Source organism: Podarcis muralis, chromosome 6, assembly GCF_964188315.1.
Source record: "Podarcis muralis chromosome 6, rPodMur119.hap1.1, whole genome shotgun sequence".
In the NCBI taxonomy this organism is placed as follows: domain Eukaryota; kingdom Metazoa; phylum Chordata; class Lepidosauria; order Squamata; family Lacertidae; genus Podarcis; species Podarcis muralis.
This window is the reverse complement of record NC_135660.1, coordinates 43,374,011-43,400,123: the sequence shown is the minus strand read 5'-3', so window position 1 is coordinate 43,400,123 and position 26,113 is coordinate 43,374,011. Positions and strand designations below refer to the sequence as shown.

At 46.8% G+C, this 26,113-nt stretch overlaps 1 long non-coding RNA gene across 1 annotated transcript; it reads left to right on the top strand.

The window, feature by feature from the left end:
• The first annotated feature begins 9,649 nt into the window (after window positions 1-9,649).
• On the top strand, window positions 9,650-25,408 carry LOC114597555 (uncharacterized). The gene is made up of 3 exons (XR_003706854.2): window positions 9,650-10,364; window positions 11,007-11,070; window positions 24,134-25,408. It is a non-coding gene; the product is annotated as an uncharacterized LOC114597555 (long non-coding RNA).
• Window positions 25,409-26,113: the final 705 nt, after the last annotated feature.

Sequence of the window (26,113 nt, the reverse complement as noted above, 5' to 3'; positions counted from 1 at the left end):
TCCTGTCATGGACAGTGTGGAATGCAGCCCTTTTTGCTGTTTCAAAGGAATCACAATTAAGAGCTTCTATTGTTCACATCAAAGGCATGTTTCTTTCCTCTCTGCTTCTCCAAGTCCAACAGCAGGTCTTTCTGCATCCAAGGCCATGCGACTGATTCCGCGTTCTGTCATTCCTGCAAACGTTAGAATTTCCAACTGTATGGGAGAGGAACTTAGCCTGGAGAGGCAGCCAGATGTCACTGGCAAAGGAGAAGCTGTGAGGATAGTGCATTTTTTTGTAAAATGAGATGTTCGCAACATCTCCTTCCCTCTTTGACCGTGGTAGAGCATCATGGCTTCTGCTCAATTGCCATTTGTAAAACCGAGCCAGCCAGGTGAATGGAGTTCGGCAGTCTAGACTCCATCTTCCACAGCTGTCCCACTGCCACAGAGGGTGCTGAGTGTGGTGGTTTGGATGAGAGGGCTGTCACAACGAGCTGCTGCCATTCTTTGCTCTCAGGCTCGGATTGCGCTCCAGAGTGCTGCCCGAGTGCTGCCCGAGCTGATAATTCTCAAAGCCTCATGGCACAGGCTGAAAGCGCATCATGCAGTCATCTTGCTGAAGCTAAGCAGGTCTGGCTGCAGTCAATGGCTGGATAGGAGGCTGCCTGGAAACCCTATGTACATATTCTAGGTGTTCCATAGGGAAAAAGCAGAATGCACAAGAAATTAAGCCAGTCCTGAAGCAAGACACTCAGAGAAGAGTGTTGAGTTCTGTCACGGGCATGTGTATATAGCAGAAACTATGTGGACAGTTGGCATGGAGCGTTACTATCTAATCCAAACTAGTGTCAGGAGAATGAGTGCAAGATTTGTAGGACGGATGGGAAATCTCATTCTGTGGCTGAGTGGTTTGAAAGAATAGTTCTTCAGTTACTTCCAGCATACATCGTCCAGAACATCTGGAGATTATCTGGTGGAGCACAGTTCTTTGTCCACTGTGTTACAGAGGCCTCAACTGCCACTTTCAGGTGGGTTTTTTAAAAAAACAACAACCAAGCACAAATATTATGAAATAAAATTTTGTAATGGGAGCTGGGAGCGGAGAGGGTGTTTATTGGCTTGTGGGATTTAAAAAATATTTTTTATTGCGTATTTTGTGTTTTATATTGTATATTTTTGTTTGAGCCACCCTGAGATCTACGAATGAGGGTGGTATACCAATTAAACAAAGAAACAAGAAGTCAAGTTGCTGGTTGCTTGCTGCAGGACACTCTTCCAGCAGATATCCTCACTATTGACCTATTCAGCTATTTAAATTGTTTCGATTAGCCAGCCATTTTAATGATTTTTTAAAAAGCTACCCCCCCCAGTGTTCCGGTCTTGACCGGAAGGATACTGGAATCAGCAAGGGAAACCCACATGACCTGAAAGTGTTGCTGTGCAATGCCAGGTCAATGATGAATAAAACCACTGCCATCCACGACCTGATTGTGGATGGAGGATTTGACCTGGCATGTGTGACAGAGACCTGGTTGGATGAAGCAGATGGGCCTGTCCTTGCCGCTGCTTGCCCACCAGGTTTCTCTTACGCACAGCAACCCAGGTCATGTGGGCGGGGAGGGGGGGTTGCAGTGATTTTTAGGAAGTCATTAGTCTGCACCAGGCGTCCTATTGGGAAGACCCAGTTCTCTGAGTGCATGTTCTGGAAGTTGGGCAATAGGGGCAGTACAGGATTCCTACTGGTGTACCGACCTCCCCGCTGCACCAAGGATTCCCTGCCCGAGCTGCTTCAGGTCGTGGCGGATATGCTCCTGGAGACACCTAGCTTGGTTGTCCTGGGGGATTTTAACATCCATGCCGACACGACCTTACAAGGGGCCGCTCGGGACTTCGTGGAAAGCATGGCCTCCATGGGGCTGTCCCTGAATAAGTTTGGCCCAACTCATAGCCATGGACATGCCTTAGACTTGGTGTTCACCTCTATGGATGCTGGTGATCTGACACTAACTAAAAGCGAAACAAAAGAAGTGCCATGGTCAGATCACTTCCTGGTGCAACTGGACTTCTCCGCAACCCTTCCCCTCTGCAGGGAGGTGGGACCAATTCAGATGGTCCGCCCCCGCCACTTAATGGATCCAATTGGCTTCCAGAGAGTGGTAGGGGATGCTTTATCCCAAGTTGATGGCCTTTCAGCTGATTCCCTGGTGGCACGCTGGAATGCGGAGTTAACCAGGGCTATTGACTGTCTGGCTCCGAAGCGCCCTCTCCGATTGCATGGAGCCCGGACAGCCCCGTGGTTTTCCCCGGAGCTGAGGGTGATGAAACAATCGTTGAGACGGCTAGAGCGCCGGTGGCGGAAAACTCATTCTGAATCAGACCGGACACGGGCTAGAGCTCAACGTCGAGCCTACCAAGTGGCAATGGCGACGGCGAAGAGGGCCTTCTTCGCTGCCTCCATAGCATCTGCAGAAAACAGCAGCAGGAGACTTTTTCAGGTGGTTCGCAATCTATCGGAACCACCTGTACCACCGGGGCCTGGTAGGGACCCCAAGATCTCCTGCAATGCTTTTGCAAAGTTTTTTGCAGATAAAATCGCTCAGATTCAGAAGGAGGTAGACTCCACCGTGGGAGCAGGGCCAGGGCGGGAGAGTGCTAGAGTTCTGTCTGGTCCTGTTACATGGGATCAATTCCAGTCTGTTACCTCCGAGGATGTGGACAGGCTGCTTGGAAAAGTGAAACCGACCACCTGTCTCCTTGATCCTTGCCCATCCTGGCTGATAAAAGCGAGCCGGGAAGGGCTGGGCGATGGGCTCTGCGGGGTGGTGAATGCTTCCCTCTGTGAGGGAGCCTTCCCAGACCCGCTGAAAGAGGCGGTCATTAAACCGCTTCTTAAAAAAACATCTTTAGACCCGGCCAATTTGGCCAACTATCGCCCAGTCTCAAATCTACCATTCTTGGGCAAGGTGATTGAGCGGGTGGTTGCTGAACAACTCCAAGCACGCCTGGAGGAAACGGACCATTTGGATCCCTTCCAATCGGGATTCAGGTCTCACCATGGGACTGAAACTGCCTTGGTCGCGCTGGTTGATGATCTCCGGCGGGCTAGGGACAAAGGTGAGAGCTGTTTCCTAGTTCTGCTGGATCTCTCAGCGGCCTTTGACACCATCGACCATAACATCCTTCTGGACCGTCTAGAGGGGCTGGGAGCTGGGGGCACTGTCATACAGTGGTTCCGCTCCTTCCTCCTGGGTCGTGTCCAGAAAGTGGTGGTGGGGGATGAGTGCTCAGACCCCTGGGCTCTCACTTGTGGGGTGCCTCAGGGTTCTGTCCTCTCCCCCATGCTTTTTAATATCTATATGAAGCCGCTGGGAGAGATCATCAGGGGGTTTGGACTGGGTGTTCATCAGTACGCAGATGACACCCAGCTCTACCTCTCCTTTAAATCAGAACCAGTGAGGGCGGTGAAGGTCCTGTGTGAGTGCCTGGAGGCGGTTGGAGGATGGATGGCGGCTAACAGACTGAGGTTGAATCCTGACAAGACAGAAGTACTGTTTTTGGGGGACAGGGAGCGGGTTGGTGTGGGGGATTCCCTGGTCTTGAATGGGGTAACTGTGCCCCTAAAGGACCAGGTGCGTAGCCTGGGAGTCATTTTGGACTCACAGCTGTCCATGGAGGCGCAGGTTAACTCTGTGTCCAGGGCAGCTGTCTACCAGCTCCACCTGGTACGCAGGCTAAGACCCTACCTGCCCGCGAACTGTCTCGCCAGAGTGGTGCATGCTCTAGTTCAGTGTTTCCCAACCGGTGTTCCGCGGCACACTAGTGTGCCGTGAGACACCGGCTGGTGTGCCGTGGGAGGGAGGCGGGCGAGTCGGGCGCCTAGGAGAGAACAAAACCAAGTGAGCAGCGCGCGAGAGGGAAGCGACCCGAAAAAGAAGCGCGTTCGGAGTCCGGAGGCACTTTTGGGGCTGCGTACGAAGGGAGGGGGGGGGCACGGACGGCGGAAGGGGGCGGGGCGCGGTTGCAGAAACCCGCCAATGCTTCCACCTCATTGGGAAAGGGAAGGGGTTGGGCCACCTAAAACTCTCCGCCGGGGCCACATCCTGCCTCCCAGCCCCCTTTCCTCCACCCACGGAGGGAGGGATGTTTTTAACACACCCCCCCGCTCACAACCCTTTGGTAGCGTTTCTCCAATCTGAGGCGAGCGCCCGCCGACGCCCCCTTCCCCTGCTCAGTCGCGCAAAAACCGAAGTCTCCTCCCTACCCCTTATTCCCTCAAACCCCGTTTCCATAAGGGGGGGGGGATAACCCCTTCCGTCGCGCGCGAAGCCCAGCTCCCTCCGCCCTTCGCGGTCTCCTCAGCACTTCAGCCAGCCGTTTACACTCTCGGAGCCACTGGGCAAAACTCGCTCTCAGAAGCGCGCGCGCGCAGAGAGAAAGAGAGAGGGAAACAAAGTTAACTTGTGGGGAGAGAGAAAGAGCGAGCGGGAGCTAACTTGTGTCCAAAGGCAGATACAAAGTAGCCCCCCCCGCCCCGAAGGCGACCTCTCTTGCTCTGCTCCTCTGGGGTGGGGAAACCAACTCCACCACGCGGAGCAGCCCCGAGGCGGGGAATTTCGCCCCTTCGTAATGTATGCATGTAAATGAGGCGGGCGCAAGGGGTGGGCGCGGAGAGGAACTCGCGCCTCTGAGGCCGCCGCCTCCTTCTCCTCCTCCTCCGCCCCCCCCCTCAAACCCAGGCGGCGGCGGCGGCAGGAGGCAGCAGCGGCAATAACAGAAGCAGCTGCGCTGACAACAACACGTGTTCGCTCGGGCACCATGGAATTCGAGGAGCTGGGGATTCGGGAGGAGTGCGGCGTGTTCGGGTGCATCGCCTCCGGCCTGTGGCCCACGGAGCTGGACGTGCCCCATGTGATCACGCTGGGGCTAGTGGGGCTGCAGCACAGGTAGGGGACACGGCGGTGGGGGGGGGGAGACGGTCTGGGGAAGCGGGGGGAGGGTGGGTTGCTTGCGAGACAGCGGAGGAGGAGGAGGCCGGCATGTCCGGGCAGCAGCAGCAACAGCAGCAGCAGCAACTCCCGGCGACGGCTCCTCCTCCGCCCGCTATCGCCGCCGCCTCAGCTGCCGCCGTCCCTCAGTCCCTCGCTCTGCTGCCTCCTCCCACCCCGGCAAGGGGAAGGGAAAAAACTTTCACTTTTGTGCGTCCCTCCCGGCGTGACGCTGCGCGCTGACGTCACGGGGCGGGGCTTTAATGGTGGTGTGCCGCGAGATTTTTTTCCGGTAAACAGGTGTGCCGTTGCCCAAAAACGTTTGGGAAACACTGCTCTAGTTATCTCACGCTTGGACTACTGCAACGCGCTCTACGTGGGGCTACCTTTGAAGGTGACCCGGAAACTGCAATTAATCCAGAATGCGGCAGCTAGACTGGTGACTGGGAGTGGCCGCCGGGACCATATAACACCGGTTCTGAGAGACCTGCATTGGCTCCCAGTACGTTTCCGAGCACGATTCAAAGTGTTGGTGCTGACCTTTAAAGCCCTAAACGGCCTCGGTCCTGTATACCTGAAGGAGCGTCTCCACCCCCATCATTCAGCCCGGACACTGAGATCCAGCGCCGAGGGCCTTCTGGCGGTTCCCTCATTGCGAGAAGTGAGGCTACAGGGAACCAGACAGAGGGCCTTCTCGGTAGTGGCGCCCGCCCTGTGGAACGCCCTCCCATTAGATGTCAAAGAGATAAATAATTACCTGATATTCAGAAGACATCTTAAGGCAGCCCTGTTCAGGGAAGTTTTTAATATGTAATGCTGTACTGTTTTTAACACTGATTGGGAGCCGCCCAGAGTGGCTGGGGAAACTCAGCCAGATGGGCGGGGTATAAATAATAAATTATTATTATTATTATTATGTTTTATCATATACTACTGTATGTTGTTGTTTAGTTGTGTCCGACTCTTCGTGACCCCATGGACCAGAGCACGCCAGGCACTCCTGTCTTCCACCGCCTCCCGCAGTTTGGTCAAACTCATGCTGGTAGCTTCGAGAACACTATCCAACCATCTCATGTTCTGTCGTCCCCTTCTCCTTGTGCCCTCCATCTTTCCCAACATCAGGGTCTTTTCCAGGGAGTCTTCTCTTCTTATGAGGTGGCCAAAATATTGGAGTCTCAGCAATATACTACTGTATATTGTATGACAACTTGATATTTTTACATGGGCTAGTAGATATTAAAAGCTTCTATAAATAAATAAATACATCAACTATATATACCTAATAGCCACCTGCAGAGGTTAGGTCAAGAACAGCTCAAGGAAGCATTTTAGTAGAATTGCCCACAAAGCTACTAAGTTGTATAAAATTGTTTTTTATATTTCTGTTAATGCTGTAACCCACCCTGGGACCTTAGGGTGAAGGGTGAGTAATAAACAAATAATTATTATTTATAATAATAATAATAATCAGAGTGGTGCTTTGGCAATGCCTGCATGTGTGTTGGTGTGGTGCATTGGAGTGAGAGAAACCAATTTCAGATACAAGCATTCCAACTTAATGGACTACAAATGTTGGGTTTTACTTGAAAATTTTGGGCCTTGAATTTCATGTGGCATAAAGAGGGCCTTAAATTTTGAAATCTTGAGATGCGGATTTTATTTCTACTCCTCCGCAAGCCATCATGACTGGCCCCGGACACTACAGAATCTCACAATCTCCACTCTGAGAGTGGGAGGGAAAATAAAGGAGATGTTTACTCTTTGAAGTTAATGGAGTGACACAGTGTGTTAATGGCCTATTTACCAACACTGCCTCCTCTGTCTCTTGTTTTACAAGTGAAAATGCTTCATGGCTGTGCTTTGGCATTGGGTTGGCCCAAAAGGGGTGACTCTGGCTCTCCTCCACTCGCCATTCAAGCACAAGTAAACTGAAAGGGGAAGAGGAGTGATTTTTTTTTTTTAAGAAAGAATGAGTAAGGGAATGCAAGACCCCCACTTTTAAATTAGACTTTTTAAAAAAAATGCAAATTTTTGTTTTCAAAACTTCCTAAAATGACCAACAAATTTAGTCACACTTTCTTAGAAGATTCAAAGTGCAAAGAGACGTGTGAGAATCAAGAAATACTCACACACACATAAATATACTTTGAAAAGGAAATATTTTGTGGAGAAAGACAAATTGGACACCGTTATTCATTTCATGGGGACAATTTCTGTTGCTGAGCGTGCATGAACTTTGAATAACATCCAGAATGGATATTACATTGAGCATGAGATTTCTTTTTCTTTTTGCCTGCAGGGCTGGCTCAAGATATTGTGCTGACCAAGGAAATGGTTCTCCCTCCCTGCCCAGGTCAAGGTGCTTAGAACTCAAGATCTCTGAGGCAAAATGTGCACTGCTATAGCTCAATGGTAGAGCCCATGCTTTGTATGTAGAAGGTCCCAGGTTCAATCTGGGTCATCCCCAGTGAACAAGATCAAGCAGCAGGTGATGGGAAAGACCTCTGCCTGGGACCACGTAGAACTATTGCCGGTCAAAGAAGACAATGCTGGATTTCATGGCCAAACAATCTGATCTAGGGCTCGCCCATACTCCCACTTGTCCAGAGCCTAGGAAGCATGGGGCCTAGTGGGTTTCTGCTCGTCCCATGCTTTCAAGGCATGGGCCCAAGTGGTTTTGCTTTCGCCCTACTGCTTTAGCACTAAATTGGAACAAACGGCAATCCACAGAAAATCCAATTGCTGTTTGTTTTGATTTAGCACTGAACCATGCATTTCCCCAGGGGAAAGCAGCGGGGCCAAGATGAGCCCCAAGTCTAAGGCAGCTTCCAAAGATGAATGTCCCTAAGCTGTCACAACAGGCAAGCAAACTCATCCCCTCCTACTTTCCCCCTTATCCTGCTCATGCTCCCCTTCTAATACAGAAAGTGAATATCTCCCAGCTGCTCCCAGGTGAACCGGCAGCTCTGAGGATTGATGGGCGTGCTTTGGAAAGTGTATCCTTCCTTTCTTGAAGGCAGATGCTACAAGCAAAAGTCCCATTGCAGCCTTTTGGATTATAGAGAAATGGATTGCTGTGAAAATCCATAGGGCTGCACAGCACGTTATCGCAAAGCTGTCCACCTGTGTCTTGCCACAGATGGGAGATTGTAAAACACCATGCGAGAGACTGAAGCATGTTCCCTGTTCGTGGTAATGCCACCTGCTATGGGAAACAAAGAACAGGGGAGTTTGGCGCTTGAGCTCACTAAGGGAATTTAACCTGTATTGTAAATTATCCCACTGAGGAGGAGAACTGAAAATGGGGAGGTGTCCCCCCTTTCACCCACTGAAGTGGGGGGGGGGAGACAAGGGAGAGTATGGGGCAGAGTCAGGGTGTGTGTGCGTCTAAGTATGGAAAATGTTTATTTTTCCTCCCGTTGTTACTGGGCAGCATGAGCTGACCAGATAGGAGGAGGGATCAGTATACCACATTTTTCATGTATAAGATGGCCCCATGTATAAGACGACCCCAATTTTTTTTAACCCAAAATTAAGAAATTAAGTAGTTTAGCTTTTGGGGGGGGGGTCATTTCCGTCAATCGCTCACCTGCCTGCCCAACACTGCCGATCGCTTGCCACAGCCACTGCTGATCACACACCTCACTGCAGCCACCAATTGTCTGCCTGCTCGCTGCCACCAACAGCTCACTCGCCGCAGCTGCCAATCGCCTGCCCAATTGCCACAGCCAATCGCCAGCAGGCCTTGCCACAGCCACCAATCACCCACCCAATCTCTGCTGCCAATCTTCTGCTTGCTGCTGTCGTTAATCACACGTCGCCGTCCCCCGCATTCACTATCCGTGTATAAGACAACATCCAATTTATGCCTAGGTTTTTTTAGCAAAAAGCATCATCATATACACAGGAAAATACGGTAACTAGAAGGAGTCTGAAGGTTGCAGTTCAACTGTCTTGAGAATCCAAAGATGCTTTACACACCATAAATTTAAAGCAAAAATCCCAGAAATTGACGTTTGCCCTTCACAAAGCTTTAATTGCCAACACACTTAAAAACTACAGTTCCCAGGATTCTTTGGGAAGGTGCTTTAAATGTGGTGTGTGTATTTAGCCCTAGACTGTAGGCCAGGGGGGAAAGGCCTTCAGGCACATAGAGCAGTGCTGTATTTGTAAATTGGGAGTAGGGTGGCCACAACCTGCACAACCACCGCCACCCCAAAGAAGACACAGATTTGGACATAAAACTTGAATATGCTAATTTATATGTATGGATAGAAGTTGGAACATTGTTACTACAATTTAAACAGAGATTATACAATGTGTCTCACCATAGGTATATAAGGGGCAAGTATTTATTAAGGACTTAAACATCAGGCAATGGCAGGCACAGCATGCACATAAATTAAATCAGGGAAGAATGTGCTCGGTTACCATGCTTAAAGCAAACTGCCCAAAACATATTAAAGCCCCTTCATTTTGGCTGGAACCTCCTCTTCTTTACCTTCATTTTGGGCAAGTAAGGCTTCATTGCATCCTTGTAAATACTCTTCAAGCACTTCTAGTTTTGTGCCTGTAAGTTTCTTAACTAAGGCAGATTCATAAATGAATCATCGCTGTACAGCTGATAAGAACTACAGATTCCTATGCAGAAACCCCCACTGATAAGCAAGCAACATGGCTTTTTTTTGGGGGGGGGCTTCTTTAGAGTGGGATGCCCGAGAGGGAATTTGTACAGGTGAAAAGTCTGCTTGGAAAAACTCTGCTGCCACCCAGGTGATAGCTTTTGAAGAGCATCTTCCAGACCCTACTTCCTCTTTTTCAGATCTTTGAACCAGACTTGGCAGTCCTTCAAGAAGTCTCTCAATTAGATGGCTGTCCTCTGCTAAGAGGAGAATAGGGCCACCCTAAGGGAGAGATGCTGGAATGAAATTGTCCTTTCTCCCTATGATGGTCATATCCCAGCTGCAGTGTTGATTTTGTTTGCTCTCAGTAAAGGCTTTTCCTTCTGTCCTGCTTCCCATGGCTTCACAGTTGGTACTTATAGTGCCGAAAACACTCTGCTCGGCTAAGCAATGCTATTGAGGCCTTGGACTGAGTCCAAATCCCCACTGAGCCACAGAGCTCCCTGGGTGGTCCCGGACATGCCTGCCTCTCTTTCGTCAATCACCCTCTCACCCACTTCAACATTCGTGTGATTTGCTGCATCCTCCTGAAGATCAGAGCCCCATCAAACACGAAACAGTATTTGATTTGTTTTTCTCATGGCAAGTTTTCAATGCAGAAAGAAGAATAAGAAGAATAAAAAGACAAGTATTTACATATCTGTAGGAATAACTGTGCTTTTGTATTTGCAGGTTGCGGAAAAAGATTTCTCCCCGAATTCAGCTGGACATTTGGGTAAGTATAGTTAAGACTGTGACCTGAAACTTTCAGATTGTGAGTCCAAGCTGGCTGCTGCTGAAAAGGAGAGAGTTGTCAAATGCTAATTGTTTGGCTAAAAGCCAAATTATGTTTATCCTTTTTAAAAAAAGAAAGGAAGAAAAAGGTTTAAATGTGCAACTGAATAAATACGGAAGAAGTCCCTGCTTCTGAAAAAAGAGCTCTTCTGTAAAGATTGGCTTTTCAAACTGGAATTGCAGAATCGAATTCGGCTTTCTTCCTGGACTTCCGGAAACTCCTTTCACGGCGCTTCACAACACTCTAGCCGCCTTCCAGATTGCTCTGTGGGAAGAAGCCTTCATTACAGATAAGCATTAACTAATTAGATTTGGAGTTGATAATGTAGGTGACCTTTTCAAATGGCTTGCGGTGGCCTTCCCATGCACAAAGCTCTCTCTTAATATTAGCTAGAGTTTATTTACCAATATGTGGAACGTGCCACTGCAATTAAAGTGTTCCACTTTTCATGTTCTGAGGGATGGGGAATGCAGCACTGAGGACCAGCTCAGGCAAGGTTTCTCTAATGGCGCAGTCCCAACCATCCTTGGGCATACAATTCATTGTAGCCATCATTTCTTTTGCTTTTACCTTTTCTCCTAGGGACAGGTTTCTGCTTGCTTTTTCCTCTTGCCCTTGTTAAGGATCGGAAGTTGTTTCTCAAGTGGTGAGTCTGGGGTATTTTACAGGGAGGGAACTGAACTTTTAAGAATTATAATGATTTTTATAATTAATTTTTGTCTATTTTGTAGGTGGCACAGAACCAAGATACTAATGTTGTTTTATTGTTTTTGGCAAATGCGGGGCTGAAAGGCAAGGTCTTATTGGTTTTTAGCTTATGGGAGAATTGGGATTATTAAGACCTTATTAAACAGCAGAAGAAAAGCATATGGTAAAAGCACATTTGGTTGTTTGTTATATAGAAGTGACCTGTGTTAATTTGCCCTGAGAGGGCTGTTTGTGGTTGTAGGTTTTATAAGAAATGATATCTGTAAACCTGTCTCAGAGTGACCATTCATTAGGCTGCTTGTTTTTATTTTGTCGTTATGAAATGTATTACAGTAATCTTTACGGTGTATTAGTCATATATGCAGCCTCCTATTTCTTGAATATTGCACATCCCAACTTGGTTGTGCCTTAGGTTGCAGTTTTGTGTCGGGTTTGATTTCCTTTTGTTTCTCATTCAAGCTCTAGAATATTCCCACATGGCTTGAGAGTGATATTCCTGGAGTTAAGGCAGCAGCAGGCAGTGGCGGCTGGTCCAATGCAACCAATGGGCAACTGCCCCAGCAAGCTCAGTCTGCCTTCAGCCAAGCTCCACCTGCCTGCCGTCATACTTACAACCTGTCCATGGGGTGGCGCTGTCAGCTTCCTCCTTAGTCTCAGGGCTCGTCTACACTTCCTCTTGTTCCATACCTAGAAAGCATGGGTCTGTGTGTTTTTCCCCTTGCCCCACTCTTTTCCCAGGGAAAACCTGCTCTTTAGCTCTAAACCAGAACAGATGACAATTCACGGAAAGCCTGAATTGCCCTTTGCGCCAACTGAGTGCTAAAGAGTGGTTTTCTCCAAGGGATAAGCCCTCAGTGTTGTAGCCCTTGTGGGAGGAGGATTGGGAAAATACTATAACTAGTTGACTTTGCCTATCATTGCCTCTGGCTCCACCTACTGTTGACCTCCAGCCTACAGCCTGAAATAGCATTGGTCTGTGGGAAATTAAAATGGCTGCCCCCAATGGGACACTGCTGCCATCAGAAAAACCCACAGCCTTGGATAGGGGCCAGTGTCAGTGGGCTGGGCCAGGGTGCTGGGGCACTTATGGCAGCCAAAGGATGCCAGGTGATGTCATTAATGCCCTAATGAGATGTGGCATTAAAACATTTCATCTTCCTTACCACATTGAAAAAACTATAAATGCAGTCTGATGAAGCTGTTATTTTGCACAGAGAAACAGAGATGGGGGTTTGCCTAACCCTTTCTAGTCCTGCCTTTTTCTGCTGGAAATTACTCACTCTGCTACTTTTCTACCTGTGGGGTGGTAGAACTTATCCATATTTTTCTCTGCAGGAAAAATACCACCTGAGAGGGGTGGTGGTGGTTGTGAGCTAAAAAGATCATAGGCCCTTGCTGCTGACGCTTCAAACTTTCCCTTCCCACAGATTTGCAGTCCTTACAGGCTGCTTTGGGGTTGCTTTTGATGATGATGATGATGTTAAAGGGAAATGACACTGGGGGAAATCTACAGGTGACTGATCTTATATAAATCTGGTAATCTCCAGGTTGGATTACTTCAATGCACTCTGTGTAGGGCTGCCCTTGAAGTCGGCCCAGAAGCTGCAGCTAGCGCAAAATGCAGTGGCTCAACTGCTTAGGGGACCAAGTATCACCACCATATTATGCCATTGCTGAAAAAATTGCACTGGCTGCCAATTAGCCACCAAGCTAAGATCAAGGCGTTGGTTGTGGTGTACAAAACCATAATCAGCTTGGAACCAGAATACTTAAAAAAATAATCTAACCCTTTATATACCCAATGAATGCATTCCAGAAAAAGGTATCTGCAGGCATCTTTCAGGTACCATCTTATAAAGAGATCTGTTTCATTTGATGTAGGAATTGGGTCTTTTGTAAGGTGACAGTTCCCTTACACTTCAGATGGTGTGTGTGTGTGTATCTATTGTCTTTTCGGCACCTATGGAATACCTTCATCAACACGCCTTTTAAATGGAGATCTTTATTCCACGCTTTATCTGCATTAGATGTAAAATTAGTTACATACGAAATTGTTTTTAGCTGTTTTTACAGACTGAATTGTTACTACTGTTTTTCATATAGAATAGTAATTGTTTCTCTTGTTGATGTTTTTATTGCAAAATGGCTTTGAGATATGTCATGGAAAACAATTCCATCAACTGGATCATATAATTATTATTTTTTAAAGTTACATGCTTTCCCCCTGCACACCTGTGCTGTGTTTCCCATAGCCATATCTTCCATTCTACTGGCATTCATGCAGTCACCTTAAAATGCACCCACAATCTTTCTCTCCCCCCACATGCGTGTACTTGCATGTATATTTATATGCATGGACACAGGGACGCACTGGCCATTGGGTGACAGTTCAGGCCATAGAGAGCAGCACCAGATTTTGATTTGTTGGCTGTCAGTCAATGATTTGAATGTCATGGGCATTAGGACTGGGAGATCAGGGAGAGCTGTGGCTGTCACAGAGCAGCTGTTGACACTCATCTGATGAAGCTGTTAATTTAACTGGAGTTTACTGAATGGCAATTAGGCGGGGCCTCATTACCAGCAACGAGTAGAGCAAAGGCACATTATAAGAACCCAGGGAAGGAAAAGGCAGAACATCAGGGAAATGGTGCCAAAGTGTCATTTAGGATCTGGAGTTATGCATCTGAGCGCCCTCTGATAGGCTGCCCTTCCAAATGCTCACAGCTGGAGTTAGGCATCGCAGGCTGACAGGCCTGCAGGTCTGGAGATGAGAGACTAAAGGAGGGCTCTCAGCGGAGGGTGAAAGGAGGGGGGGTGAGAGTCTGCTTAAAAGTAGCAGTAAACAGCAGTGTGTGGAAGCAAACACCACATTCCCCGAAAGGAGAAGGGGCATTTCCTCTCCATCACATCCAGTCTGTATGTAGATGGTCCTAGGCTTGGGGACATATTTCAGCCATTTTGATACAGAAGTCTAAGGGTGCATCAGGGCCGGATTAAAGGGCATGGGATCCCTATATTGTGGGGCTGAAAATATTTTCCATGCACTTACCCCTGTGTTCACATTCACATACGACGGCTGTATAAAGGTATACACCCCTCCCTACCTCATATCCCGGACACCCCCTTTATCCTGTCCCATCACTCAAATGTTCCCTAAATGAGAACGACCCAGCAAGCAAAGGTCTGCATGTTGGTACATGACAGAAGAAGTGTACCATTTTGGCCACTGCAGGGCTCACTTACCTTGCTGAAACAAACTAGCCAGCATGCTCTGAGGTTTATTGGAGTTTATTTGTTTGCAGATGTCAAGGCACAATTTTATAAATTGCTATCAACATAGGTTGATGCAAAAACAACATATAAGAGCACACCAGAATTTTAAAAGAGAATCCACTTTTGCAAACTGTTTCCCGGGTTTTGTGGCTTCACAAGCTAAAACAAATTTCATGTATTTGCTAATTAGCAAATATTTGGAGGCTGAGAAATAACAGTAGTCCTTTCCAAAAAAATGACACCAACAGATCATTTCAACTTGACACAGAGCCTTCAGTTACACTCAGTGGTGGGACCATATGTTGGGTGGTGGCTGTTGCCCTGCTTGATGGCTTCCATGAGTTATCTGGCCAGCCACTGTTAGAAACTGTATGTTGGAACTAGATGAACGGTCAATCTGAACTAGGAGGGCTCTTGACAGTGGCAAGAACTGTACTTGAAAGAGGCCACAGCTTCTCTCTGGCTCCACTTCTGGCAGCTGCTATCACAGCATAGATTTGGTGTGCATGGCTCTGTCCTTTTTTCGGCAGAAAGTGTGGGATTAATTAACTGATTCTCTACCCCTTTCCACCACACCATTCTGTTGTGAAAGGCACATAAACTGGGAGCAGCTAAGAGCAGACGTTAAAATTTCAGAGGAATACAATAGCTGAGGATACTTCTCTCCACTAACTGAGAAAAAGCAAATGAGGAACATTTGCTTCCCATGAAGCTCTCATCGGAAGGCACCTGGTAAAATTAACATACTAACAAGTTTTGAAATGAACAAACATTTCTTTGCACAGTCCAGCATTGTTCTCTGGAGCTCACTTCCATAGGATGACGTGATGGCCAGCTGTATAACTGGGTTAAGTAAAAGACCAGACAGATTTATGAAGGCGGGAATATCAGTGGCTGTTAATGAAGCCGCAGTTCAACACACTTCTCCATACTTGTCCCGCTACCTCCAGCCTAATGCTACAATCCTATGCAGACTTACTTATGAGTAAGAAAGGGGGAGCAATGCAATTCAGTTCATATTTAAATGCAAATCCCACTTTCAGGAACAATTTGTGAACCAAGACACTGCCATTCATTGAAATTCACACTCCTCCGAATTTTGCAGTGTGGCTCTCCAGCTAAGCAATGTGTGCAAAAACACATACAATTTGTAAAAACAAGACACAAAAATAAATTAAGTTACAGAAAATTCATTTGCAAACAAGAATAGGCAGAATGGCATACAAAAACATGTTTATTAAGGAGAAATTCACAATAAAATGCTGGTGATATATATATATATATATATGCAGGTTTTGGTGTCCTCGGGTGTCTTCCCGTGTAAAAGTTGGGGTGTCTAGGCGACGTTTCGACGAGGTCTCACTCGTCATCTTCAGGCTGGTGCTTTCGGCTTCTTGTTACTGGAACAGAGCAGGATCTCAGTGTTTGAGTTCCTATAAATACTGTTGAGGGGTGTGGTGTATAGCCTCCAATGTTCTGGGCCGAGAGGAAGTTCCCAGGCTAGTGTGCCTTTTCTTCTTTTGTTCCTTAGTTGCTTGAGGGATATCTTGAGTGATTTCTTGAGTGATATCCTGAGTACCACTTAGGTGGGTCATTAGGTGTGGATTAGTTGCTAAAGCCTTTGTGTCTTGACCTCTTGAACTTTGTGAAGAGTTTTTCTGAGAAGATGGCTGTAGTTGTGCTCTGGCTTGGCTTCGTGTATAGGGGCGAGCTGTGGTTTTGTGGCCTGTGCCAGCCAGATCTGTGTAGGGATTGCAGGGGGGTGCAGCATCCGGAGGTGCCATCCTGGTTTGGCTACTGGATGGTGTCTGTAATTTATCTGTGGAGAGGGTCTGGGTTTGGGTCTGGTGTGGTTGATTGGTGATGGCGTTCTGTGTGCCTCTGGATCTGGTGTCAGTTTTTGTGGGGAGGGCTAATTTCCAGATGTCTGGCAAGCGGGATGTGTCGTCACGCTTGTTCATGTTGTGAGGGTGTTTCTCTATCTCGATGGCTTCCATGATTATTCTCTTGTGGTGATGTTCCATGTTAGAGAGCAATTTGGAATCTGCAAAATTAATTTCGTGTCCTGTTTCTTTCATGTGTTGGAAAAGAGAGGAAGTTTTTTCTTCTTTTTTGACGGCATTCTTGTGTTCTGCGATACGTGCATTTATTCGTCTGTTTGTTTGTCCAATGTACGTGGCTGGGCAGACTTTGCAGGGTATTTCATAGACCCCTTGGTTTTCCAACTGGATTTTATCCTTGGGGTTTCTGAGGATATTGGCTATTTTTTGGTTGGCGCAAAAGGCTGTTTTGATATTGTGTTTATGGAGGATTTTGCTAATTTTATCTGTAGTGCCCTTGATATAAGGAAGGAGGGCCATGCCATTGTTTTCTTCTGTGTCTTGGTTTTTGGGGGGTGTTTCTTTTTGGATTAGCTTCGTAACCCTGTTTTGCTGGTATCCATTGGCGATTAACACATTTGAGAGATTCTGTAACTCAGTTGTCAAGTGGTCTTTGTCAGCCAGGCGTTTGGTTCTGGAGATGAGAGTCTTGGCTACGGAGTTTATTTGTGCAGGGTGGTGGTGTGATTGTGCATGTAAGTAGCGGTTGGTGTGTGTTTTTTTCCGGTAGATAGTGTGTCCTAGGGAGCCTTTTGCGCCAACCAAAAGATAGCCAATATCCTCAGAAACCCCAAGGATAAAATCCAGTTGGAAAACCAAGGGGTCTATGAAATACCCTGCAAAGTCTGCCCAGCCACGTACATTGGACAAACAAACAGACGAATAAATGCACGTATCGCAGAACACAAGAATGCCGTCAAAAAAGAAGAAAAAACTTCCTCTCTTTTCCAACACATGAAAGAAACAGGACACGAAATTAATTTTGCAGATTCCAAATTGCTCTCTAACATGGAACATCACCACAAGAGAATAATCATGGAAGCCATCGAGATAGAGAAACACCCTCACAACATGAACAAGCGTGACGACACATCCCGCTTGCCAGACATCTGGAAATTAGCCCTCCCCACAAAAACTGACACCAGATCCAAAGGCACACAGAACGCCATCACCAATCAACCACACCAGACCCTCTCCACAGATAAATTACAGACACCATCCAGTAGCCAAACCAGGATGGCACCTCCGGATGCTGCACCCCCCTGCAATCCCTACACAGATCTGGCTGGCACAGGCCACAAAACCACAGCTCGCCCCTATACACGAAGCCAAGCCAGAGCACAACTACAGCCATCTTCTCAGAAAAACTCTTCACAAAGTTCAAGAGGTCAAGACACAAAGGCTTTAGCAACTAATCCACACCTAATGACCCACCTAAGTGGTACTCAGGATATCACTCAAGAAATCACTCAAGATATCCCTCAAGCAACTAAGGAACAAAAGAAGAAAAGGCACACTAGCCTGGGAACTTCCTCTCGGCCCAGAACATTGGAGGCTATACACCACACCCCTCAACAGTATTTATAGGAACTCAAACACTGAGATCCTGCTCTGTTCCAGTAACAAGAAGCCGAAAGCACCAGCCTGAAGATGACGAGTGAGACCTCGTCGAAACGTCGCCTAGACACCCCAACTTTGACGAGGATATTGTGTTCTGCGATACGTGCATTTATTCGTCTGTTTGTTTGTCCAATGTACGTGGCTGGGCAGACTTTGCAGGGTATTTCATAGACCCCTTGGTTTTCCAACTGGATTTTATCCTTGGGGTTTCTGAGGATATTGGCTATTTTTTGGTTGGCGCAAAAGGCTGTTTTGATATTGTGTTTATGGAGGATTTTGCTAATTTTATCTGTAGTGCCCTTGATATAAGGAAGGAGGGCCATGCCATTGTTTTCTTCTGTGTCTTGGTTTTTGGGGGGTGTTTCTTTTTGGATTAGCTTCGTAACCCTGTTTTGCTGGTATCCATTGGCGATTAACACATTTGAGAGATTCTGTAACTCAGTTGTCAAGTGGTCTTTGTCAGCCAGGCGTTTGGTTCTGGAGATGAGAGTCTTGGCTACGGAGTTTATTTGTGCAGGGTGGTGGTGTGATTGTGCATGTAAGTAGCGGTTGGTGTGTGTTTTTTTCCGGTAGATAGTGTGTCCTAGGGAGCCATCAGGTTTTTTGTAGATTAGGACGTCAAGGAAGGGAAGTTGGTTGTTGGCTTCTATTTCCATAGTGAATTGTATTTTGGGGTGTAGGCTGTTGAGATGTGTGAGGAAGCTGTCCAGTTTTTCCTTCCCGTGTGGCCAAATTACAAAGGTGTCGTCAACATATCTGAGCCAAAGTTTGGGTTTGTGTTCTGACTTGTCTAAAGCATTGGTTTCAAAGTGTTCCATGTACAGGTTTGCGATGACCGGTGAGAGGGGTGATCCCATAGGTGCTCCTTCTATCTGTTTGTATCTTTGTCCATTGTGGATGAAGTACGTGTTGGTTAGGCAGTGGTTGGTCAGGTCCAAGATGTATTCGGGGGGATTGTATTTGTTTTGAATGGCTGTCAAGGCTTCATTAATGGGCACTTGTGTGAAGAGAGATACAACATCGAAGCTCACAAGTAGGTCATTGGGATGTAGGTTTTGCTTCTTTATTGTTTCTATGAACTGGAAGGAGTTTGGAACGTGTGAAGAGATGGATTCTGCATAGGGCTGAAGTTGCTTGGCGAGAAATTTAGCGAGATTTTGTAGAGGTGAGCCAATGGAGCTGACTATTGGTCTGAGTGGTGTTCCTTCTTTGTGTATCTTGGGGAGGCCGTAGAGTTTGGGGCATCTGGATGATTTTTCTCTGGGGATGATTCTTAGCTGGATTTCTTCACTGATAGGAGAGGCTTTTATTTTGGATTTGGTGGTTTTTTCCAGATAGGTGGTGGGATCTGTTTTTATAGGTTGGTAGGTAGGGTCTTGGAGTAGATTTGATAGTTTTGCTTGGTAGTCCGATGTGTTCATCACAACAGTGGCATTACCTTTGTCTGCTGGGAGAATGATTATGTTGTTGTCTTTCCTCAGGTTGGTGAGTGCTTTCTGTTCTTCTTTGTGTAAATTGCTTCTGGGTGGTTTGCTGGAGCAGAGGATGTTGGTGACTTCAAGTCTGATTTTATTGGCTTCATCTGGGTTGATTTTGGTTAGACTAGCTTCGACTCCGCATATGATGTTTTCCGTGGGGATGCGTCTCGGGGCGACTGCAAAGTTGAAACCTTTGGAGAGTACTTTGGTTTCAGTTGAGGTGAGGATCCTGTCTGATATGTTATGTACTGTTTGTTTTATGGGTTGTTGTGGAGGGTGGCTGGGCTTCTGGCGTTTCTCTAGTTTGTGGAGTTTGTTGGTGTGTGTGTCTGTCTTATGTGAGGTCTCCGTTTCAGCTCTCCAGACGGCTAGTTGTTTGCATTTGTCCCAGAGTGCAGGGTGGATTTTGTTGCAGAGTTTGAGGTGAAGAGTGAGCAGATCTTTGTTGGTTTGGTTTAGTAGGTATCTTTTCTTGTGTAGTTCGTTTCTGATTAGGGATAGTTCAGTTCGTTTCAGGATCCTTTCGGTAGCTGGGGTTTTAGAGTGGAATTTAAGTTGGAAGCATGTGGGAATTAAGTTGTTGTCTCGGCAGTTGCGTAGGAACAAGAGATCACATAAGATGGTGGCTACCTACCTACCAACCTATAAAAACAGATCCCACCACCTATCTGGAAAAAACCACCAAATCCAAAATAAAAGCCTCTCCTATCAGTGAAGAAATCCAGCTAAGAATCATCCCCAGAGAAAAAACATCCAGATGCCCCAAACTCTACGGCCTCCCCAAGATACACAAAGAAGGAACACCACTCAGACCAATAGTCAGCTCCATTGGCTCACCTCTACAAAATCTCGCTAAATTTCTCGCCAAGCAACTTCAGCCCTATGCAGAATCCATCTCTTCACACGTTCCAAACTCCTTCCAGTTCATAGAAACAATAAAGAAGCAAAACCTACATCCCAATGACCTACTTGTGAGCTTCGATGTTGTATCTCTCTTCACACAAGTGCCCATTAATGAAGCCTTGACAGCCATTCAAAACAAATACAATCCCCCCGAATACATCTTGGACCTGACCAACCACTGCCTAACCAACACGTACTTCATCCACAATGGACAAAGATACAAACAGATAGAAGGAGCACCTATGGGATCACCCCTCTCACCGGTCATCGCAAACCTGTACATGGAACACTTTGAAACCAATGCTTTAGACAAGTCAGAACACAAACCCAAACTTTGGCTCAGATATGTTGACGACACCTTTGTAATTTGGCCACACGGGAAGGAAAAACTGGACAGCTTCCTCACACATCTCAACAGCCTACACCCCAAAATACAATTCACTATGGAAATAGAAGCCAACAACCAACTTCCCTTCCTTGACGTCCTAATCTACAAAAAACCTGATGGCTCCCTAGGACACACTATCTACCGGAAAAAAACACACACCAACCGCTACTTACATGCACAATCACACCACCACCCTGCACAAATAAACTCCGTAGCCAAGACTCTCATCTCCAGAACCAAACGCCTGGCTGACAAAGACCACTTGACAACTGAGTTACAGAATCTCTCAAATGTGTTAATCGCCAATGGATACCAGCAAAACAGGGTTACGAAGCTAATCCAAAAAGAAACACCCCCCAAAAACCAAGACACAGAAGAAAACAATGGCATGGCCCTCCTTCCTTATATCAAGGGCACTACAGATAAAATTAGCAAAATCCTCCATAAACACAATATCAAAACAGCCTTTTGCGCCAACCAAAAAATAGCCAATATCCTCAGAAACCCCAAGGATAAAATCCAGTTGGAAAACCAAGGGGTCTATGAAATACCCTGCAAAGTCTGCCCAGCCACGTACATTGGACAAACAAACAGACGAATAAATGCACGTATCGCAGAACACAAGAATGCCGTCAAAAAAGAAGAAAAAACTTCCTCTCTTTTCCAACACATGAAAGAAACAGGACACGAAATTAATTTTGCAGATTCCAAATTGCTCTCTAACATGGAACATCACCACAAGAGAATAATCATGGAAGCCATCGAGATAGAGAAACACCCTCACAACATGAACAAGCGTGACGACACATCCCGCTTGCCAGACATCTGGAAATTAGCCCTCCCCACAAAAACTGACACCAGATCCAGAGGCACACAGAACGCCATCACCAATCAACCACACCAGACCCAAACCCAGACCCTCTCCACAGATAAATTACAGACACCATCCAGTAGCCAAACCATGGTGGCACCTCCGGATGCTGCACCCCCCTGCAATCCCTACACAGATCTGGCTGGCACAGGCCACAAAACCACAGCTCGCCCCTATACACGAAGCCAAGCCAGAGCACAACTAAATGCAGTACAGCCATCTTCTCAGAAAAACTCTTCACAAAGTTCAAGAGGTCAAGACACAAAGGCTTTAGCAACTAATCCATACCTAATGACCCACCTAAGTGGTACTCAGGATATCACTCAAGAAATCACTCAAGATATCCCTCAAGCAATTAAGGAACAAAAGAAGAAAAGGCACACTAGCCTGGGAACTTCCTCTCTGCCCAGAACATTGGAGGCTATACACCACACCCCTCAACAGTATTTATAGGAACTCAAACACTGAGATCCTGCTCTGTTCCAGTAACAAGAAGCCGAAAGCACCAGCCTGAAGATGACGAGTGAGACCTCGTCAAAGTTGGGGTGTCTAGGCGACGTTTCGACGAGGTCTCACTCTATGCATATTAGGGGAGACTATGCATATTAGGGGAAATGCACACTAAAAAAGAAGAATTTATGAGGATTTTTCAAACAAAGAATCACAAACTGATACGAAAGTGTGGCAAACTTGACTTAAGACTAGAAAATTGAAAAACAACAACCTGAGAGAAACAGAAATTGACAATTTCATCTTCTGACCAACCATATTTTTTTACCTCTCACCATTGTATCTAATCACCAACATTCTTCTAGCATCTGAAAGGGTATCTCTGAAATGGTGAACAAATCCTATGAGTTCCAGTCCAGAAATCTGTGGTCTAGAGTTACCCTGTTTCTAGACAAAGCCTGCATTGTTAACAGCTCCAGGCCTAGACTCAGGTCTAGTGAGGGTGTTGTCCCTGTCACCACTGCTACAGAGGGGAGATGATGGGTGGGTGCCTGACCTAGGTACTATCATGTAAAGGAGGCGAATGCAGGTCAAAAGGCAAGGCCGTGTGCGCGCGCTGAAACAAAGGGAAAGCGGCAATGATGTGCTGGCCCTTGCTAGGCTTAGATCCAGATCTGGCAAAGCACTGGTTCACATTGGCACACACAGCAGTAAGCTTTACCCAGGTGATCCCTTGAGCTCTGACTGTTGTCAAGAAGAAGGAGAGGGCAATTATGACAATGACTTTGTCTTGTGAGGAGTGGGTTCATGAGGCTATCAGCACATCCTTTAACCTGGGTGTGTGCATAGTTAAGTTTTCTTCAGGGGGCCTTGGTTCTCTCCCCCCCCCCCCAATCCCTGGCCCCAAACCCATAACAACCTTTCAAGGTTCCCCACAAGGGATGGCCTCCAGAATGTGCTTCTGAATTATGGCAATTTCACATTTCAGTAGCAACCCCAGATACGATTAGCAAGTGGGTGTTGGGAATCCTTTGGCTCAATGGTCAAGGTGCCAGCACTATTTTTATCTTGGCAGATTTAGACCTGGGCATGCCAGGTAGCATTTTCTGGCATCTGATTTGACTTGAGCATATTGGTAACTAGATTAATTCTTGGCATTTACATACCACTGTAATGGGTCTCCACATCCTTTCCATCATCAAAGTGCTCGAAAACCACTCAGCTCTATACAATGTTCACTATGCAAAGTTCAGCAGAACTGGTGAATCTCAGCTTAAATTCCATCAATTTATTTATACTTCCTGCTGCAATACTGAGTGAGCCAGCAACACAAGGAATTAGGGGTAGGGAGGCAATGGGGGTCCAGTTCAGAAAATTCATACGATGACCAAATGCTTCTGGCAATTGAGCAAGACACACACAAACAAACACACACAGAGAGAGAGAGAGCCAGACAGTGGTCTCACACAATTCCACTGCCTTTTAATGGTGCTTGTGCTAGAGCACTTCCCAATGGATTGTTACCCTTTATCCCTTAGATCCAGAAGGCAATTCAAAGAATCAGTCAAGGAAAGGGAAGCTAGACTGAAATCCTGTGTGTGTCTGAATCGATGCAGCCCCTGAAAGCCAAAGAATCCCCAGTAGGACTCGGCCGGCTATTGTCCCAGCTCCCCCTCGCACCAATTAGCTTAATTCATTTTTCCTCTTGCCTGTTCTGAGTCGGAGAAGGGGGAGGGAGGGTTTAAATAAAAGGATGAGAATAGTCCCTACTTGACCTCTCTTCTCCCCTAGGAGTTGGCAGGGGAGAGAAGAGGAAGCCGTGAATAAAAAGGAACTCGTGTTTACAGGAGTGATTCTCCCATTAATGGCAGCATATGTTTGCATTTATTTAAACCTGCGGGGGAAGTGTGTGCGCCTGTGTGTATGTGTGTGCGTGTGCTGGGTGAGGGGGGGCGGTGGGGGGAGAATAGCAGCCGCAGCAGCAATATTGCACACAGCATGCCAGGTGCTTGCTGTCAGCCTAAACAAAAAGGGGATGTCAGCATTCTGTGTGCTGGGAGGCAGGGGAAGGGGAGCTGGCAGATTCCTGTCATCGTTGCCTTCTGCCTTAATGCTCAAAATCCTGTCTTCCTACACAGAGACCAGATCAGACCAGACCGGCCTGGGGGCCAGCAAGCCCACTGCCCTGGCTCCCAGAGAAGCTGCAGCACCTGCTCTTTCAGAAGGAGCAACGCTACCAGGATCCATCCAGCACAAAAGCACCCATCCTTGCCCCGGCAGCTGGGGCTGCCATGAACATGCTGTGCCATTTCAGCCACTGCAAACACACCTTTGGCCACTGTGGACACAGCCAAACACTCATTCCCCATATCTGCCTTTAAGCAATGTACTATACTGGGGATGGAATAAATGAGTAAGGAAACCCTCAAATCCCAGGTTGGGTGCAGGTTCCTTGTTCTTTTTGCACCCATTCAGGTGAGAGGGCAAATGTACAATTGAAAGAACTTTCTCACCTTGATCCCTATGTAGATAAAGAAAGGAAACACGAGGACACAACTTTATCCTTAGCGGGGCCATTTTGCCTCATGGGAAGACAAAAAACAAACCTGTGCAATTTTCAAATGTTCATTCATGTGATAATGCAGATACAAAGCGGCTCAGCACTAGACTGGCCTGGTTAAAAAAAAGAACAGGGCTCTTGAACCGTTACATTAGGAGTAGCCAACGCAGTGCCCTGGAGATTCTGTTGGACTTAAAATTCCAATAACCACCTACCCATTGGTGGTGATGGGGGAGTCAGGGTCCAAAGGTCTCTGGAGGACCCCACATTGACTATCTCTGCTTGACGTAATTGCTAGGCAAGTTACACCTGCTGGAATGCCCTCCCCACTATGCAACAATTAAAAGTGCAAGGGTTTTGACTTCTTTTGCATTTGACCAGGCTAGTCATGATCTAGAAGAGTATCTTGTGACTTGTGAGGTGATCAGCTGAACTGCAGGAAATTCACATGACTCAGTCAGTTGAACCACAGAAGGGTAATATGCATAGCTTTGCAATGGGGACATAAAATGGGGGAAAGTCATGTCTGTAACCTGCCTATGGCTGGGAGTTTAAACTGTAGTTGCTGACTTGACTTATGCAATTATGTATTCCTGTTCTGAGGTTGTTATATAACTGCCTAGGAAGAAAGGTAGGCCTGTAAATTTGTTTTCTGAGGCAACTTCCACACACACACACACACACACACACACACACACACATATGTTGGAAGAACTGTTTAATCATGGAACTGAGATCCTCATATCTCGATGCCTGTTGGTGGGGAAAAAATTATTTCTATACTGCTTTATATTTTTAATAAAAATCTCAAAGTGGTGTACAGCATATTAAAACAAATAAAACAATAAAACAATAGCTGGGCGATGTTCTTCTGGCTTCATGAGGAGCCTCTTTTGTAGAGCTGGTGAGTGTGGGCCCTGCCCCCTAGGGCAGGTGGAAAGAGCCTTGCAGGGAGCAGCCTTGACGCCTCACAGCCGGGCAATGTTCCTCCGGCCTCATGAGGAGCCACTTTTGTAGGGCTGGTGAGTCTAGTTAGTTCCATACAGTGCAAACCATGGAGAAAGTAATCTGTGATCCATGTGGATTGTTGTGGGGCAGTAAAAGAGAGCAGGGGAGACCGAGATCTGTAGCTACAAGATGCTGCAAATAATCAAAACATGCCACATGTAGCTAAGCGTGCTATATTTCACAGGGGAGTTTGAAGAATCTCAGCCTGGTGTGCTAGAAAATTGTTTCTTGATCCCAAATGCTATCAGAATAACCCGTTGGAAAGAAGAAAGGCTATGGTACACCCTTAGGTACCTCTGATTCTGCCCTGCAGAGGCCAATGGTGGATCTTCACACTTGCTTCCTTATTGTGGTGCACATAATCTGCACATAATGATGGAAACTGTAGCCCTGGATGGCTCCGAAAAGCTGATCTGTGTCGGCTTCTTCCTACACTGCAGTTTCCCTCCAAAAAGCTGATCAGCACCAGCTGTCCGGTCCATATTGTGACAGTGAAGCAAATACTCCCACCCCAATTCACACTTGATGAAGCGCATGACTTCTCCTACAC